At 41.2% G+C, this 18,171-nt stretch overlaps 1 long non-coding RNA gene across 1 annotated transcript; it reads left to right on the top strand.

Moving 5' to 3' along the window:
• LOC132405190 (uncharacterized) lies at window positions 1-17,776 on the top strand. Its single transcript, XR_009515788.1, has 3 exons — window positions 1-127; window positions 14,702-15,115; window positions 15,571-17,776. It is a non-coding gene; the product is annotated as an uncharacterized LOC132405190 (long non-coding RNA).
• Window positions 17,777-18,171: the final 395 nt, after the last annotated feature.

Below are 18,171 nucleotides of genomic sequence, written 5' to 3'. Positions count from 1 at the left end.
CTTTAACTTTGCACACTAACTCCTTAGACTGAACCTTGTTTGAAAGCTGTAGGCGTCAACGGACAAGGCAAACAGTGGAATTCAATCTGGTGATGTTTGAGGAAAGAAGCTGGGAAGGGCAAACAAGGTAAGGTAATCGAAGGTAGGATTCTGAAAAGTACAGGGGAATAAAGGACCCAGAATGCATGTCTACAGATTCCTTAAGACAGGTAGTTAAGAAGGTAGTCAGAATATCGGCCACCATTGGCTAAGGCATAGCAAGGAGATCAGAGCAGAGCGCAAAAGCACTAACTAGTTAGATCGAAACTGGATTACCATGTACAGTTCTGGTTGGTGAATAACCGGAAGGCTACAGTAACATTTGACAGAGTTCAAGGGACTCATTTTCAGGGTTGAAGAAGTTCAGTTACAAAGATAGACGAAGCAGTTCTGATAAAGGGATCACGAAACACATGCTGCCTGATTTGCAGAGTACTTCCAGCAATTTCTTTTTTTTTGTAACTTAAGTTTTCAGCATAGGTCTTTTTTTTATGTTCATTGCTGAGACAGGAGCAGATGAGACTGATGTGAGTTTGATTGTGGAATATAAAAAAGTGGGAAGCCTAGATAGGTTGAGTGGAAGGATTTGTTTTGCTTGACAGAGATTAATAACTTGGATGGATGAGTGGATTTGCAGGAAAATACTTGGGATTGGTGAAAGGAAAGGAGGAGTGTTGAAGTAAAATATTTTCAGCTAAGAGGTAATGGGAGTTTGGAAGTCCTACGCTAAAAGCATCGTAGAGAAAGAAACTCTTGTTATAGGTTAAATATCTAAACACCTTGGTGATTCTTCCTTTTGTGCTGTTTAATTTCTGTGATCTATATGTATTTGACCAAGTTATAGCCTTTCGAACTGTAGAGGAATTCTAGGACAATTTCTATTTGATTGTCACCTTTGAACAATAATATTAAACAGTATCAAGACCAAAAACCTAATTTGTTTTATTACTACTCTTGGTGATTGATAGTGAGATTACACTGCAGCTTCGGACAATATTCAAATTGGAGGTGACGTTATCTGCTAGTGACCCCTGTGTACCTTTATATTTTGGTGATTCACAAAGAATGAGGAGGGAGATTTACTTGAAAGCTCTTTGCCGTTTCTGTATTTGGACTTCTGCATCCACTATGCTCATTAATGGTAAGAAATTGTCAGCAATTGTGCAATGTCATGCCCTTTTTGCAGCCTTTTAAACAGCCTCAGAGGGATATACATATCCATTTTAACACAGCACTGCAGACTTTCTCATTAAAGTAAAAAAATTCAGCAGAATTTTTTGAACCAGATTGAAAAGGTCAGGGCAAGGGATGGGATGGTTCGGCTCTACATTGAACTAAGAGTCTGTGGCCAGGACTGTCTTTGTGGATTTCAGCTCACAACGCTATTTGCTCATGTTCATTGTAGGCTTGATATTTTTCTCTCTGCGCATTGGGTGAATGATGGCCTTTTTTTTAATGGGTTCTTTTGGGCTTCTTTCTTTCTTGGCTTTCTGTTAGGAGATGAATCTCAAGATTGTATAGTCTATTTGTACTTGGAAATGCTGGAAATCTGAACTAAAAACTGAAAATGTTTGAAACACTCACAGGTAAAGCAGCATCTGTGGAAAGTGAACCAGATCAAGTTTCAGGTCTAGGATCCCTCACTGGAACTGTTTCTCCTCCCAGAGATACTGAGCATTTTGAGCATTTTCAGCATTTTCAGATGCTGCCTGGCCTGCTGTGCTCTACCAGCATTTTGTGTGTGTTGTTGTTTGAATTTCCAGCATCTGCAGATTTCCTCGTGTTTGCTGTTTATTTTCAGCATTTGATGCTTTTATTTTAGACCCTATTTTAATTTTACTGACTTTATTCTTTCTGATTTTAATGCATAATTCATATCCCAGAGAATACAAAAGCAGGAAAGTTCTGCTGAACCTTTATTAATTACTGGGTAAGCTCCCCTATTATATACATTTCTAGTCACCATATTTTAGCAAGACTCCCGAGGATCAAGGAAAATATGGCAATTTCAGTGATGATTCTGCACTGAGTGTACACAGAGAACATACTGTCCACACATAATTAAATAAAATAGCATGAACCAGGAGTACATTAATTAGATTATAACAGGAAGGAAATAAGGAAAAGAGCCAGAGGTAAGGGACATCAGTTAATTGAATGATGTAGAAGCCAGAGTTCCTTTTATTAAGGCGGAGAAGGGAAGATTTAATGCAGCAAAGTCATGACGGACGCAGAAGAGAGTAAATGAGAAATTCCCAATAGAAGAGTCAGTAATCAGACAGCACAGATTTAATATGGTGAAGGCTTTACTATCGGGCATCCATGGGGAATGGGAAGTGCTGGTGAGGTAAATGTGCTGGTCAGTCAAGCTTTAGTATACTCTACCAAATCGATAATATTTATAGAATGAGTGACAGGGAAAACAGTATTTAGAAGATATAGAACCTAAAACAGTCCAGGTCAAGAACAGGCCCTTCAGCCACAATATTGTGATGAACCAGTTAACTCAATAATAAGATTTTAACTAAATTAATCTTTTCTGCCTACATAATGTCCATATCCTTCCATTTTCTTCACATTGATATGCCTATCTAAACATCTCTACCTCTCCCACCACCCCAGGCAGTGTATTTCAGGCACCTTCTACTCTCTGAGTAAGCAACTAGCCCCTCTCATCTTCTTTGAAATTAACCCCTCTTACATTCAATACATGCCCTCTTGTATTAGACATTTCAACCCTTGGGAAAAGATATTGTCTTTCTATGCCTAAGCCTCTCATAACCTTATAAACCTCTATCAGGCCTCCCCTCAGCCTCCAGCACTCCAGAAAAGGCAACCCAAGTTTGTCCAACCTCTTGTAACATTACGTGTCCTCTAAGTCAGACTACATCCTGGTAAAACTTTTCGGTACCCTCTCCAAAGCCTTGACATCCTTCCTATAATGGAGAAGTTAGAACTTCCAGCAATACTTCAGATGCAGCCAACTAAAATTTTATAAAGCTGTGTGTAACATCCTGGTTAAGATTTCTACTGTTATGCTGTATGTACTTAATTTTAGCAGTTTTCTGCAAAAGCAGTATGTCCTGCTGTACAATGTTTTGGTTTCGGCTAAAGATAAGAAGCCATGTTGTAGAACTTAGGAATGTTGCGTCAGCCAATCAGGATGGTGGGATTGGGAGAAGGTTCTAGAGAGAGGGGGGTGGAGAGAGATTTGTGATGGGCAATAGTCTGGTTTGGGGTCTTTTGGTCTGGAGCTGTAGAAGATGCCACAGAATGCCATTGGGAGGAGAGTCCCTGTTGCAAGAAATGCTTTGTGCAGATGAATGGCTCCAAGGAGGAAGGGCCAATACCTCTGAGAGGGAGCCAGTTTGTTCAAGATGGTCTTCGAGGGAAGTTGGGAATGTGGCAGGTGCTTTCACATAGGCCGTGGGTCCAGCACATGAGTAAAGATATACACCTCTGTTGACCCCAGTATGAGCTCCAATGTTATGTGCACATTTTGACTGGTCTAACTATAATGGGCCATTTTACTTTTTTTGTTTCTCTTAATATCTGTTTGATAAAGCTGACATTGATAAATATACATTCTTTATAATTTCATGCTGGTTTATAATGTCATTTCTTGATGACTGGTAATTCTGTATGGGCAGTATTTACACAGCATTCACTCAAATTGAGGTTCCTTAAATCAAAATTTCCAATGTTCCTGTTTGGTTGAACCCCAAATCATACTGACCCTGGACGTTTATTGTTTATGAAAGATGCCCTTCTCACTGCTAAGTTCAGTGACTCTTAGCAGAGTCAGCTAAGGAGTTGAGTTTGTATATGAGCTCTGGTGAGAGCGTTACAGCGGCAACATAGTTTCCTGAATCTTTCAACTCAATGCCCCGACTAATAAAGGCAAAAATGCCACTTTACCCACCAATAAACCATCATTTATCAGTTCATAAGAGAGGCATATACAGTACATATGGTGCCATTACACTGCACATATAAAATTTCACTGCCTTACCTCTACAATAATACTTTTACTTCCACCTTTCTCTGCAATACTGTACACTCTATGAGTAGCTAGGGCCTAAATTAAAAAAGCAGAGCCAAAAAGGTAAGAGTCTCAGGATTTCTAAATGAGCCACATACAAATTGAGGATAATAAGACAAAGTAGAGATAATAATAAGATTAAAAAAGAGTACAGTTGACGTTTCAGGCCAAGTCCATTCACCAGTCCTACTGAGGGGTCTTGATCCAAAATGTTGACTGTACTTTTCTCCATAGCTGCTGCCTGGCTTGCTGAGTTCCTCCAGCACTTTGTGTGTGTTGCTTAGATTTCCAAAATCTGCAAATTTTCTCTTATAATAATAATATAAGAGTGTGTGAGAGTGTGCAAATACTGCCCCTACACAATTATCAGTCAGCAAAAAATTATAAAGAAAGTATATTTGCCAATTTTAGCTTTATCAGTTAAAAGGAAAAAACAAAAGAAAAGGGCCCATTACAATTAAACCAGTACAATGTGCACATGACCATTGGAGCTCTTACTGGAGCATTCAGGGGTATATCTCTTACTCAGCATTCAGGGGTGTATCTCTTACTCATGTGTTGGACCCACGGTCTGTCTGAAAGAAGCCACCACATTCCAGACTTACCTCAAAGACCATCTCAAGCCATCTGACTCTCACTCTCAGGATTATTGCCCTTTCTCCTTGGAGCCCTTCATCTTCATAAAACGCTTCTTGCAACATGGGCTGTCCTTCCAAAGGCATTCTGTGGCATGTACACTTCTGTTCCGCTCCACAGGTTCCGCCAAAAGACCCCAGACTAGACTACTGCCCTTCAGAAAACTCTCCCCCACAGCTCTCTAGCACCTTCTCTCCCATACCACAATCCTGATTGACTGACTCACATTCCTATGGTGGACAACATGGCTCCTTATTTTAGCCAAAGCAAAAATGTGCTTTCCAGCATAGCACACTGCCTTTACAGGAAACTGCTAATATAAACTACTCCACAGCATAGCAGTGAAAATCTTAACCAGAACATTACATAACAAAGGCTAATGCAATGTTCACAGTTCAAAGGTTCATTTTATTATCAAAGTATACAACTCTGAAATTCTTCTTCTCCAGATAGCCACAAATCAAGACAGAAAAGAATGCCGAATGATCATTAACCCCCAAATCCCACCCCCCCCATACAAAAATGGAATAGACATATCAATGGCTAAATTCTCCTTCCCACACACAAAAAAAAATGAAAGATCGGGCAAAAAATACCTCATATAAAAAAAACTATAAGACTGCAAAAAAAGCCTGTAGTCCAAGTCATTATCCAAAATGCAGAAAACCTGGATAACATTCCCCAGGTCCAGCACAGACCTTTCCCTCTCTGCAGCGAAGTGATCCTACCAGCGATCAAAAGGCAGGCAACTGGCACTCATCTTCCACATTTCCCTTGATGTTTCATTCTCCCTCGTTGCTTTGATTAGCAAACAATGAAGGCTTTAATCAGTGAAATGGAGTAAGCTTGCACCCGTACCGCAGCCTTCTCACCATGAGGTTCTCTCACACTGCCTCTGCCACCCAGAATCCTCTCAGAGACTGCAGAGCATTGAAACACCCAAACAATCTCTAAACTGCAAATCACAGGCTCCAACAATTCCAGAATCACAGGCAAGATGGAAAACAAATGTAACACTCATAACAGAAGTGAAATATATGGTTTCATGATCTATCCAGAAGATGCCGGCTGAAGGAGTGTTGTATACAGGCGCCATCTTAACCAAATGTTAGCATTGATTTCCAGAGCGCTAGAATACAAAAGAAGCAATGTAATGCTGAGGATTTATAAAACATTAGCCAGACCACATTTTGCATTTTGAGAGCAGTTTTGGGCTCCTCTGAGGAAGGATGTGGTGGCATTAATGGGGGTCCAGGTGAGGCTGGTGACACAGTGACATCAGCGCCAGACTCCAGAATGGAGGTTCCTGGGTTCCAATTCAGTCGGGTCATTCCCGAGTACGCTTTTCATCCGTGCCGGGTTGAGTGTTGAGCTCGCAACACGACCTCGTAAAATAAAGAAAAATACTGCGAAATGCCTGTGTGAGGAGTGGCGCGCCCACAGTCTTTCGTTCCGTGCCTTGTATGGCATGAAAATGCCCAACACTGGCCTCTCAGGCCTGAGTTGACGTCATCATCATCATCATCGGGGAGGCTAACAAGAATGATTCTGCGAATGAGGGCTTGATGTATGAGGAGCGTTTTGATGGCTCTGAGCTATCCTGTACTCACTGGAGTTTAAAAGAATGAGAGGGAAATCTCAATAAAAGCTATTGACTATTGAAAGGCCTAGATAGAGTAGACATGGAAAGGATGTTTCCAATAATGGGAGAATACAGGACCAAAGGACACAGCCTCGGAATGGAAGGACACCCCTTTATAATAGAGATGAGGAGGAATATCTTAACCCAAAAAGTGGTGAATCTGTGTTATTCATTGCCACAGATGACTGTGGAGGCCAAGTCATTGTGTACATTTAAAGTGGAGTTTGATATGTTCTTAATTAGTAAGGGTGCTAAAGGTTATTGATGCACCATCAATAACTCTCTCTGAGACGTAAAGGCGAGATATTGGCTTTTATTGACTGGAAGAATGAACAAGCAGTGGTTGACCACCATACTACATCCTGGAGACAGAGAGGCCGGGCTCAGACCTCAATCGCCTGTATACAGGGGTCTGTGGAAGGAGCCACAGGAGCAGTCAGCAGGGGGCGTGTCCAGACAGGTATATGTAGTTCACCACAGTTATGGAGAGAAGACAGGAGAATGGAGTTTAGAGGGAAAATAAATCAGTTGTGGTCGAATGGCAGAGCAGACTTGATAGGCTGAAAGGGTTCATTCTGTTCCCATCTGATCCTATATCTTATAACACAACATGTTATATCTAAAACATTTATTTCTTGCCCCTTCACATATGCTATACATTCCACCCAGACCAATCATTATCTAATAAGCATATCAAGTCTCTCCTTAGCTTTTTAATTTCCATTGGTTTTTGAGTGGAGCTTAATTTTGCACGGCAAAGGTTTGACAAGTCTCTTCTCTGGCCTGACCTTAAAGTTAATCTGTATTTTCAAGTGCGCGGCTAGCACTGTTTGGATGACTGGCATTCACGCTCTAGAGATTCTACCTGCCCAATGCTCGGCTGACCTCAGAGGTTTTCCCTCAGCTACACTCCTCTCTGGTGTAGGCCACTTTATTGCCCTTTCAGTCTTTAATATGGCTGGATGTAGTAAAGCTCACAATCCTTTCTATTAGCTACTTTTCATAGAGTCATCATCATAGAACTCTACAGCATGGAAAAGGCCCTTCAGCCCATCTAGTCCATGCCAAACTATTACTCTGCCAAGTTCCATCAACCCGCACCTGGACCATACCCCTCCATACCCCTCCCATCCATGTTCCTATCCGAATTTCTCTGAAATGCTGATATCATTCCCACTTCCACTGGCAGCTTGTTCCACACTCTCACCACCCTCTGAGTGAAACATTTTCCCCTTAAACATTTCACTTTTCACCTGTGACCTCAAGTTCTAGTTCTAGTCTCACCCACCCTCAGTGGAAAAAGTCTGCTTATTATCTTGAACCTTCTTAACTTAGCATACCTCATCCCTTCATTTGATATCCCCTCATTCTCCTACACAGCAAGGAATAAAGTGCTAATATTTCCAACCTTTCCCTATGACTCATATCCTCGTCCTTGTAAATTTCCTCAGTACTCTTCCAATCTTATTGATATCCTTCCCGTAGATATGTGAGCAGAACTGCACACAACGCTACAAATTCAGCCTTATACAACTTCAGCTGATCCCTGCAGCACATGACAGCTCAACTCCTGTACTCAATACTTTGATTTATGAAGGCCAATGTGCCAGAAGCTGTCTTTTTGACCCCTATCTACCTGTGACACCACTGTCAGGGAATAATGCATCTGCATTCCCAAATCCCTCTATTCTACCATGCTCTGCAGTGCCCTGCTGCGCACCGTGTAAGTTCTACCCTGGTCCAATATCATTTACTACCTCATCCTGAATGCCAAACAGCTAAACCCTTTTGGCCACACTCCAATGCGGGACCCTGTCAAAGGCATACTGAAGACAACATACTGTAGACAACATCCACTGCCTTTCCTTCATCAAATTTCCTGGTAACTTTCTCAAAAAAACCCTCTATAAAATTGATTAGACACGGCCTACCACACACAAAGACATATTGAGTATCCCTAATCAGTTCCAGTCTAAACAAATGCTTAGCTATCCAGTCCCTTAAAACACTTTCCATTCACTTGCACTCTATTGATGTCAGGCTCACTATTACCATAGAATATAAAAAAACCTACAGCACAATACAGGCCCTTTGGCCCACGATGCTGTGCTGAACATGTACTTATTTTAGAAATTACCTAGAGTTCCCCTTATCCCTCTATTTTTCGAAACTCCATGTACCTATCCAAAAGTCTCTTATAAGACCTTATTGTATCTGTTACTGAGGTGCTGCATTAATGAATTTGGACTATGGACTATGGACTTTTTGAGGCTTATGGTTTTTGTATTCTGTGCTGTTGCCCTTTCTTTCTTGTTCTTTGTGTAGGCAAAGGGGGTTTGGGGGGTTGATGATCATGTTGCTGTCTCTCAGGGGTAGGCTTGCTGTCCCTTTTTGATTTCCACGGCTTTCTTTGTTTCATGGCTCTCTGGAGAATCTCAGAGTTGTACACTGCCTCTACACATTAATGATAAAATGAACCTTTGACATTTCACCATTGATAATAAAATAAACCTTCGACCTTTGACCATTGATAGTAAAATTAACCTTTGATCTTTGAATAATGATTATTAGAGCTAAGAAAGTGTGAATGTGGCAAGCTCGAAAGTCAAATAAATAACTTTAAATGTGAACATGCCGAGTTAGAATATCAAGTGTGTTAACTAAAGCAAGTACATAGTAAATTGACTGAGCAAGTTAATAATTGAGGTAATCAATTGGGGGAAAAGGAAGAAATGTGTAACATGCTGAAGGAATGGCATGATAGAAACAGTAAAAAGTCTAATGAATGAATCTCCTTGTTAACTGAATGAGTGAGAAAACAGCAGGATGGATGTCACCATATCGAGGCGCACTGTTCTGAGTTACAGAACAGACTGGAAGAATGTTGAAGTGCACAGCAAGGACCTTTGGTGGGCAGTTCTGCCAACCCAGTGGGTGGTATTAACAGTGACATTACTTGTGTTGGAATGCTGTGAACACTGAATAGTCCCCAGAAACAGCGCTACCTTGGAACTCCAAGGAACAGCAAAATGGATAAAACACTGACTCAACAGAGACTCTGGGTGACTCCAGCGATGATGACAAAGGTGAAGTAATTGGTCTAGCAGCCATGTCATGACTTGCCCCAATAAAAACTAAGGGAGTGAAAGCATCCAGGAATTAAAATGGAGATTATGAAAAGAGGCGGGAGGTTTACCATCAACTGCCAGACCCAGGAAAAATTGACAAATGGTTCAAAGAAATTCCACATTTAAAAAAGGAAGCTTAAAGACTCGGACTGAACTTCAATAAATAAAGAATATATACAAATTGCATCTGTATGATGGCATCCAAAATTTGGCTACCATGCTGTCTTCTCAGCAACTAAGACAGTTAACATGTCAAGTTGAGGGTGGTATAGGAGAGGACAAAGGTAATTTACCAGGTGGTTGGGATGCAATTAAGAAATGGTTGGAAGAACAAGCCCCAACACAGGTTGATTGAAGGAAAGCAGTTGTTCACAAACAAAAGACTTCAGAGGATGTTTCTGAAAATGAAGATCGCTATAGGACAGCTACTCAGGAGTTCAAGGAATAACTGAAGATAATGAACAAGAATCCACATATGACTCCCTCAAGTCAGCATACATGGATGGCTTGAAACCAGATGTTGTCAAAATGGCGAGACTAACAAAAGCAAATTGGAGTGAAATTGCTGTTTCCTACTGTGATCCAGTGCAAACAGCCAAACAAGTGGAGCGAGATATTGAAGTCCGAATAAGATCATTACAGATGAACCAATTGTATACACCTGCTAACCAACAGAACAAGTGGAACTGGAATTCACAGGAATGTGTTCATTTACATGTAAATGAATGTGCTGAATTCTTACTGGGTACAAGAGCAGAACTAATATGCATAACCAAGGCTATTACCCAAATATGCAAAATACAATTGACCAGTAACCATAAATATTCACATTGATCTGAAAGACAGAGAATTGAGCTAATCTAAAGCAGACCAGTTGAAGTACAATTTAGTCTTCACCTATGAGAAATGGATTACTGGATGGGATCATCTTCCAAACTCCTCTTGGAATAGAGGTCCTATTTACTTTAAACTCCACTCTTGAATTGGCTGAGGGTAAAATTATCTGGAATCCCATGCAATTGGTAAATTCTGAATTGACCAGTCATCCTATATGGTCACAAGATAAAAATGATCATGGCCTGCTGTAAATGGATCCTGTTAAGTTTACTGGGAAGCAATATCCTCTAAGCAGAACATCTGTAGAAGGTATTGTATCTATTGTCAACCAGCTGGAGGAGTGAAGGATTCTTGTCGAGACAGAGTCTGTCAAGCAGTCCAGTCTGGCCTGTCGAAGAGGTGGATGGCTCTTACAGACCGACTGTAGATTACAGGATTGCCAATCAATGTGCTGACAAATTTACCACTTTGGTGGCAGATTATCAACTATCTTCAACACGCTGAACTGGTTCACAGTTGTTGATATGGCCAGTGGCTCTGGTCGGTACCACTGACAGCTGAATGTCAACTGTGGATGGCTTTCACATTTGATGGTCAACAATATCAGTGGACAAGGCTACTGCAGGGACTTCACAGTAGTCCTTTGGTCCATCACATATCCTCCAGAAAACATCTAAGGGACTTTCCAGGCACTGACTTGACTATCATACAATATGGGGATGATATCTTGATTGCCTCTGAGGCTGCAGGTCAGCAAGAACGTGATGTATTGTACTTTATTTGCTTGACTATCTAGCCTTCAAGGGACACAAAGTAAATTTGGTCAAGGCACAAATGCAAGAAGAAAAAGTGACTTACTTAGGACAGAAAATTTCCCGTGGCAAACAAGAAATCACTGAAGATCGTGCAAAGACTGTTACATCAGCAAAGCCATTTTGATCATTTCTGGGTCCCTGCAACTACAACAGAGCATATGTGATTCATACACTGAAATTGCTCAACCCCACCCACAGGTCTGCTAAATGGCAGCAAGCACTCCGATGATCCTGTGACTCTTAATGAAGAACAAGTGGAAGCTTTTCAAACTTTAAAGGCGATGCTAAGTACTGCACCTGCATTGGGAATCTCTGATACATTTACCCTGTATATCTATGAGAACTGTGGCTACATGACAGCATTTTAAACTCAAGATCATGGAGACTAACAACATCCTGTTGGTTAGTATTCTGCCAAATTGGACAACATTACGATAGGGTTCATGTCTATGAGCAGTGCAAGTAACCTAACTAGTAGTCATGGCTGTTTCTAACACTGTGCTGGATCAGACTTCAAATGTTCAATGTCTACATTCAGTGCACACTCACTGACCATGCACAGGGCCTCTTAGATATCAGCTGCTCGGTGGTCCAAGTGGTCCTCTCTTCTTGCGGCACCTAATATCATCATTCAACAAGCAAGACCAGTGAATCCAGCTACATACACTGTTGTCAATGGACATGGAAGACCATGATGATCATTGTGCAAGAACAACATGCCAAGAAGAGGCAATTTACCATAAAGAAGTGCTTTTATTGAACCCAGATCTGATCCTGTACACTGATAGCTCCACAACCATTGAGGGAGGAATCCAAATTACTGGTTGGGCTGTTGTCACAGAAAATGAAGTAATGACCTCAGGAAACATGGCTCCCATTTCCTCTTAACAACAAGTAGAACTGGAAGTATTGATTGAAGCCTGTGAGGTAGAAGAAGGAAGATCAGCCAACATCTATATTGATTCTCAATATGCTTTTGGAAACATTCATGACTGTGGAAACTTATGGAGACAAAGCAGATGTCTTACAGCCAGGGGAACTCCAATCAAGAATGCCGAACTAGTACAAGAACTCATGGAAGTCATACAACTATCATCAGAAGTTGCAGTATTGAAATTTGACAGGGAGAAAGTAAAGTCTGACATAGTAGTATTTGAGTGGAGTAAAGGAAATTACAACGGTATGAGAGAAAGTAAAGTAAATTGGAAGGAGCTGCAGGCAGAGATGACAGCAGAGCAGCAATGGCCTGAGTTTCTGGGAAATATAAGGAAGGTGCAGGACAGATGTATTCCAAAAACAAGAAACACTCAGATGACAAAATAGTATAACTGTGGCTGACAAGGGAAATCACAGCCAATGTAAAAGCAAAAGAGAGGACATACAACAAAGCAAAAATTAGTGGGAAGACAGAGGATTGGGAAGCTTTTAAAAACCTATAGAGAGCAACTAAAATAATCATCAGGAGGGAAAAAAAGTACAAAAGCAAACTAGCAAACAATGTCAATGTGGATAGTAAGAGCTTTTTCAAGTACGTAAAAAATAAAAGAGAGATGAGAGTGGATATAGGACCGCTAGAAAATGAGACTAAAGAATTAATAAGAGGGGGCAAGGAAATGACAGATGAACTAAATGAGTATCTTGCATCGGTCTTTGGTCTAGCAAATCGGTCTAGCCTTCAAGGCACACTAAGTAAATTTGGTCAAGGCACAACTGCAAGAAGAAAAAGTGACTTACTTAGGACAGAAAATTTCCAATGTGGCAAACAAGAAATCACTGAAGATCGTGCAAAGACTGTTACATCAGCAAAGCCACCTGTAACAGTCCAGCAACTTTGATCATTTCTGGGTCCCTGCAACTACAACAGAGCATATGCGATTCATACACTGAAATTGCTCAACCCCCCACAGGTTGACACCAGCAGTGTGCCGGATGTTGAAGAGTGTGAGGGAAGAGCAGTGAGTGTAGTTAATATTACAAGGGAGAAGCCGCTCAAAAAGTTGAAAGACGTAAGGGTACGTAAGTCACCTGGATCAGATAAACTGAACCCTAGTGTTTTGAAAGAGGTAGTGGTAGAGAGTGTGGAGGTATTAGTATTGGTCTTTCAAAAATCATTGGACTCTGGCATGGTGGAAATGTCACTGCACTCTTTAAGGAAGGAGAAAGGCAGCAAAAAGGAAATTATAGACCACTTAGACTGACCTCAGTGGTTAGGAAGATGTTGGAGTCAATTGTTAAGGATGAGGTTACGGAGTACTTGGTGACACAGGACAAGTTAGGACAAGGTCAGCATGGTTTCCTTATGGAAAAATCTTGCCTGACAAACCTGTTGGAATTCTTTGTGGAGATTACATGTAGAATAGATAAAGGGGATGCAGCGGATGTTGTATATTTGGACTTTCAGAAGGCCTTTGACAAGGTGCCACACATGAGGCTGCTGACCAAGTTAGGACCCATGGTATTACAGGAAAGTTACAGGCATGGTTAAAGCATTGGCTGATTGGTAGGAGGCAGCGAATGGAATAAAAGGATCCTTTTCTGGTTGGCTATCAGTGACTAGTTTTGTTCCGCAGGGATCAGTGTTAGGATCACTTCTTTTTACACTGTATATCAATGATTTAGACAATGGAATATATGCTTTTTTTGCCAAGTTTGTAGATGATACAAAGATTGGTGGAGGAGCAGGTAATGTTGAGGAAGCAGGTAGCAGCAGAAGGACATAGATTAGGAGAATGGGCAAGGAGATGGCAAATGAAATACAATGTTGGAAAATGCATGGTCATGCACTTTAGTAGAAGAAATAAATGTGAAGATTATTTTCTAAATGGAGAGAAAACCCAAATATCTGAGATGCAAAGGGACTTGGGAGCCCTTGTGCAGAACAACCAAAAGATTAATTTGCAGGTAGAGTCGGTGACGAGGAAGGCAAATGCAGTGTTAGCATTCATTTCAAGAGGTCTTGAATACAACAGCAGGAATGTGATGCTGGGGCTTTATAAGGCACTATTGAGGACTCACTTTGAGTACTGGGGCTCTTCATCTAAAAAAAAGAAATGCTGGCATTGGAGAGATTTCGGAGGAGGTTCACAAGGATGATTCCGGAATGAAAGGGTTATCATATGAAAAACTTTTGATAGCTCTGGGTCTGTACTCACTGGAATTTAGAAGGATGAGGGCTGATCTCACTGAAACCTTTTGAATGTTGAAAGGCTTAGAGTAGATGCGGAAAGGATGTTTCCCATGGTGGGAGAGTCTAGGGAAAGAGGGCACAGCCTCTGAATAGAGGGACATCCATTTAAAATAGAGATGCAGAGAAATTTCTTTAGCCAGAGGGTGGTGAATTTGTGGTATTTGTTACCACAGGTAGCTGTAGAGGCCAGGTCATTGGGTATATTAAAGGCAGAGCTTGATAGGTTCTTGATTGGATACAGCATCAAATATTATAGGCAGAAGGCGAGGGAGTGGAGCTAAGGAGGGGAAAAAGAAGATCAGCCATGATTGAATGGCAGAGCAGACTCGATGGGCCAAATGGCCTAATTCTCCTCCTATGTCTTATGGTCTTAAGGTCACTGCAAAATGATCACAATGGAAAGGCATGGGAACGCATTCACAGATGAAACTGCAAAAAAAAGGCAGCATGGGAAAGAATAAAGAAAATGGAAGAAAACCTGATTACTGAAACTATGGAAACTAAGTTGAACTCTGAATCACAGATGAACATACAAGATATTCAAGAAATACAAAATCAATGCTTAGACCAAGAGAAGTGATCCTGGTTGGAAAAGGGCGGGTTGTTAAATGATGGTGGAGTATGGAGATATGACACTAGTCATACATAGACAAGTGGCCCCAACTGAACTGCCTCCTTATCTGGTGCAGCAGATGCACTCCCTAGGATACATGGGTGTGCAAAAGATGATTGACAGATTATCTCAGTGGTGGTGGAATCCAAAGTTCAGGATGCAAGCTCAACAAGCAGGTAAGAGATGCACGACATGCCAGAAAACAAACACGAGATCAACAGAACTACCTCAACTAAGTTCTCCTGCCCTGCCTGGCACATTTTTACATCTTCAGGTGGACTATATTACTTTAGCAAAGTGCCAAGGATATTCAGATGTCCTAATAATTGTAGACACATTTTCAAGAAAGGGTGTAAACTATCCCAACAAGAAAAGCTACTGCAACACAGACAGCAGAAACTCTGATTAAGGACTATATCCCTAGAAGGGGCTTTCCATGTCACATTGACTCTGACCAAGGAACACATCTAACTGGATATGTTTGTCAAGGATTATGCCCATTGAATGGTCTTTTTATTATCCACATCATCCAGAGTCACTGCCAGGAGCCCTTGATCTCAGAGAGGCTGATATACTCATTATGGCAGAAAGTTTAGTTGATTATTGTGCGAGATTAACCCAAACAGTTTAGTCTGCTTCTCAACAGGATTCTGCTGCTTGGAGTGGCCCACCAGAAGGAGGGTGCACCCTGATTCCTGGCAAGTGGGTCCTGGTCAAGAAACCGCATCAGCAATCCCTGGGAGCTCGGCGGGAATGTCCTTAGCAAGTGCTGTTTATTACCAATTTGGCAGTCAATGTGCACGGAAGGAGTAGATGGATTCACACCAGCCACTGCAAGTCAACTAAAGTAACACCAGATTAAGACCAGAAATGCGAGAAGACTTTGAGAAAGTTGATAATTATTGGACATTATGGATTTTATGTTTGCTGTTCTTATATTTACCTATTTCTCCTACTCATGATGTGCCATCTGAAATGGCTCATAATGTATATTTATGGGTATACACTAATATACAGATGTTGTTAATTATTCAGATTGTCAGGTACATCAATATATACCACACACTTCAAACTATTCACTAATGCCAGGCATTCCTGCAGAGCCAGTGAATGTATGTTCCCTTTTCATTAAACATTTCAGCAATGGCAATGTAGGGACTCTACCTGTGGTGCATCAGTCTGACAAGAGACCTGAGTACAAAGTGGTCATAGCCCACACATATCATCTCAGACTGAGCCACTTATGTGAATTTGATCAGCATACTTTGAGAACTAACATTGCTGATGCCTTGAACAAGGTAACAACAGAAATGATTGCCACGTGCAAAACGGTTCTTCAGAACCATATGACAGCAGTTGGGGGGTGGGGGGGTAGTGGAACATATGCAGTTATAGTTAAAGAATGTTGCACCCACATACCTGACAACTCCAAAGACGTAACTAATTCAGCTGATTGCATTTGTAAAGAAGTTGCTCAGCTTCATCAAACCAATGGATGTGATTTCTTTAATTGGATTAATTTCAGTCTCAGAAGCTGGATTAAAAGCCATAATATTCATATTAATATGTATAATCATGATCTTTATTTTTGTGCTTGTTTGGAGACAAACATTGCCAGAATAATCCAAGCTCATATAAGTGTGCTGGAAATGTCCAGTCATGATGTAATGCTACAAATGCTTTGAAGAACTTGCATATGTTCTTAGATATTATACAACTGAAGCTGATTCTGATTATTCTGTAGTGTAGATACTTCAAAGTTATTTTGTCCCTGAATTTTCAGACCAAATGATCCTAAATGTGTGATTTATAATCAAAGAGGGGATTATTGGAATCTGTTGTTCTCTATGTTTTAGTAAGATTTACTTGAATTAATGAGTTTTGGCAAGAGTGAATTTGAATTTGTAGCTTCACTATTATATAACATATTTTTGACTTGCATTTTTCACAATATGTGGTGTCAAATTCCACCTACTGGTGGCAAAATTATATAACAATTATATAATATTTTGTCACCTTTCATTTTTGGTATAAAAGGATCTGTTTCTACAAAATCGCCATCTTAGTTCTTGGCTCTTTGTCCATTAGATTCTGCTCCTCTCCTAGTAGCAAAACAATTACTATGTGCTCTGTGCCTGGTTCATTGTTTTAACCTTTCAATAATTGTGATGCAGCAAGTTTTCAACTTATTCTTGGACTCCTGAAAGAACCTGTGGTTTGGGAATCACCAGATCCAAAACCACCCTGGAGGTCCTGTCCTGTAGCTTAGCACCTAACACCCTGATCTCACTTCGCAGGAATTTGCCACCCTTCCTACCCATGTTATTGGTACCAACTTGGAGCACAATTTCTGCTGCTCACCCTCCCACTTAGGAACGACTCGAACCAATATATCCCTGACCTTGGCACCCAGGAGTTAACATATCATCCAGGAATCTTGTTCTTCACCACAGAACCTCCTGCCTGTTTCTTTAACCATTGAATCCGCTATTATTACAGCTCACCTCATCACCCCACTTCAGTTCTGAGCAACAGAGCCATACTCAGTGCCAAAAACCTGACAGCTGTAGCTTTTGTCTGCTAGTTCAACCCCTTCAACAGTATCTAAAGCAGGCATGGGCAAACTACGGCCCGGGGGCCATATGCGGCCCATTAAGCTTTTTAATCCGGCCCGCAGAACTTGATGAAATTATATTAATAAACCTTGTTAACGTTTTTTCCCCGCACTTCTGGCGTTTACCCAATAGATGACGCACTCTGTATACATTTGTGGTGACCCATTTCCTGGCACATCCGAACCGGCTCACAATTAGCCAGCGTTCCGGCTAAGGGAGATAGCCTGCGGGATTTGCGAGCACAGAGCTTTGGAGTCTCTGCGCTACGGGGGGGGGGGGGGGCAGGTTGAGGGAGGCTTAAAAGTGAGGCTGGGGATTTCAAATAAAGTTTTTTTCTTCAACTGCAGTTACTGACTCCGTGTCGTAATTTTAGCGAAGCATGTAGCACATCGCTACACATTGACCTTTGTTGAGGTGTAGCGTATTACTCCACATTTGCGCTTTACTCTTTGTTCGGCTCGACCTATTTGTATGAACAGGTGTTCAGCGTCATGAACATCAACAAAGCCAGCCACAGATCCAAGTTAACTGACCAACACCTCAGATCCATCCTGAGAATCGCCACAACAAAACTAAATCCAGACTTTGATGTGCTGGCTAAAAAGGGAGACCAACAA

Source organism: Hypanus sabinus, chromosome 2, assembly GCF_030144855.1.
Source record: "Hypanus sabinus isolate sHypSab1 chromosome 2, sHypSab1.hap1, whole genome shotgun sequence".
Lineage (NCBI taxonomy): Eukaryota > Metazoa > Chordata > Chondrichthyes > Myliobatiformes > Dasyatidae > Hypanus > Hypanus sabinus.
This window is presented reverse-complemented; position numbering and strand designations above follow the sequence as displayed.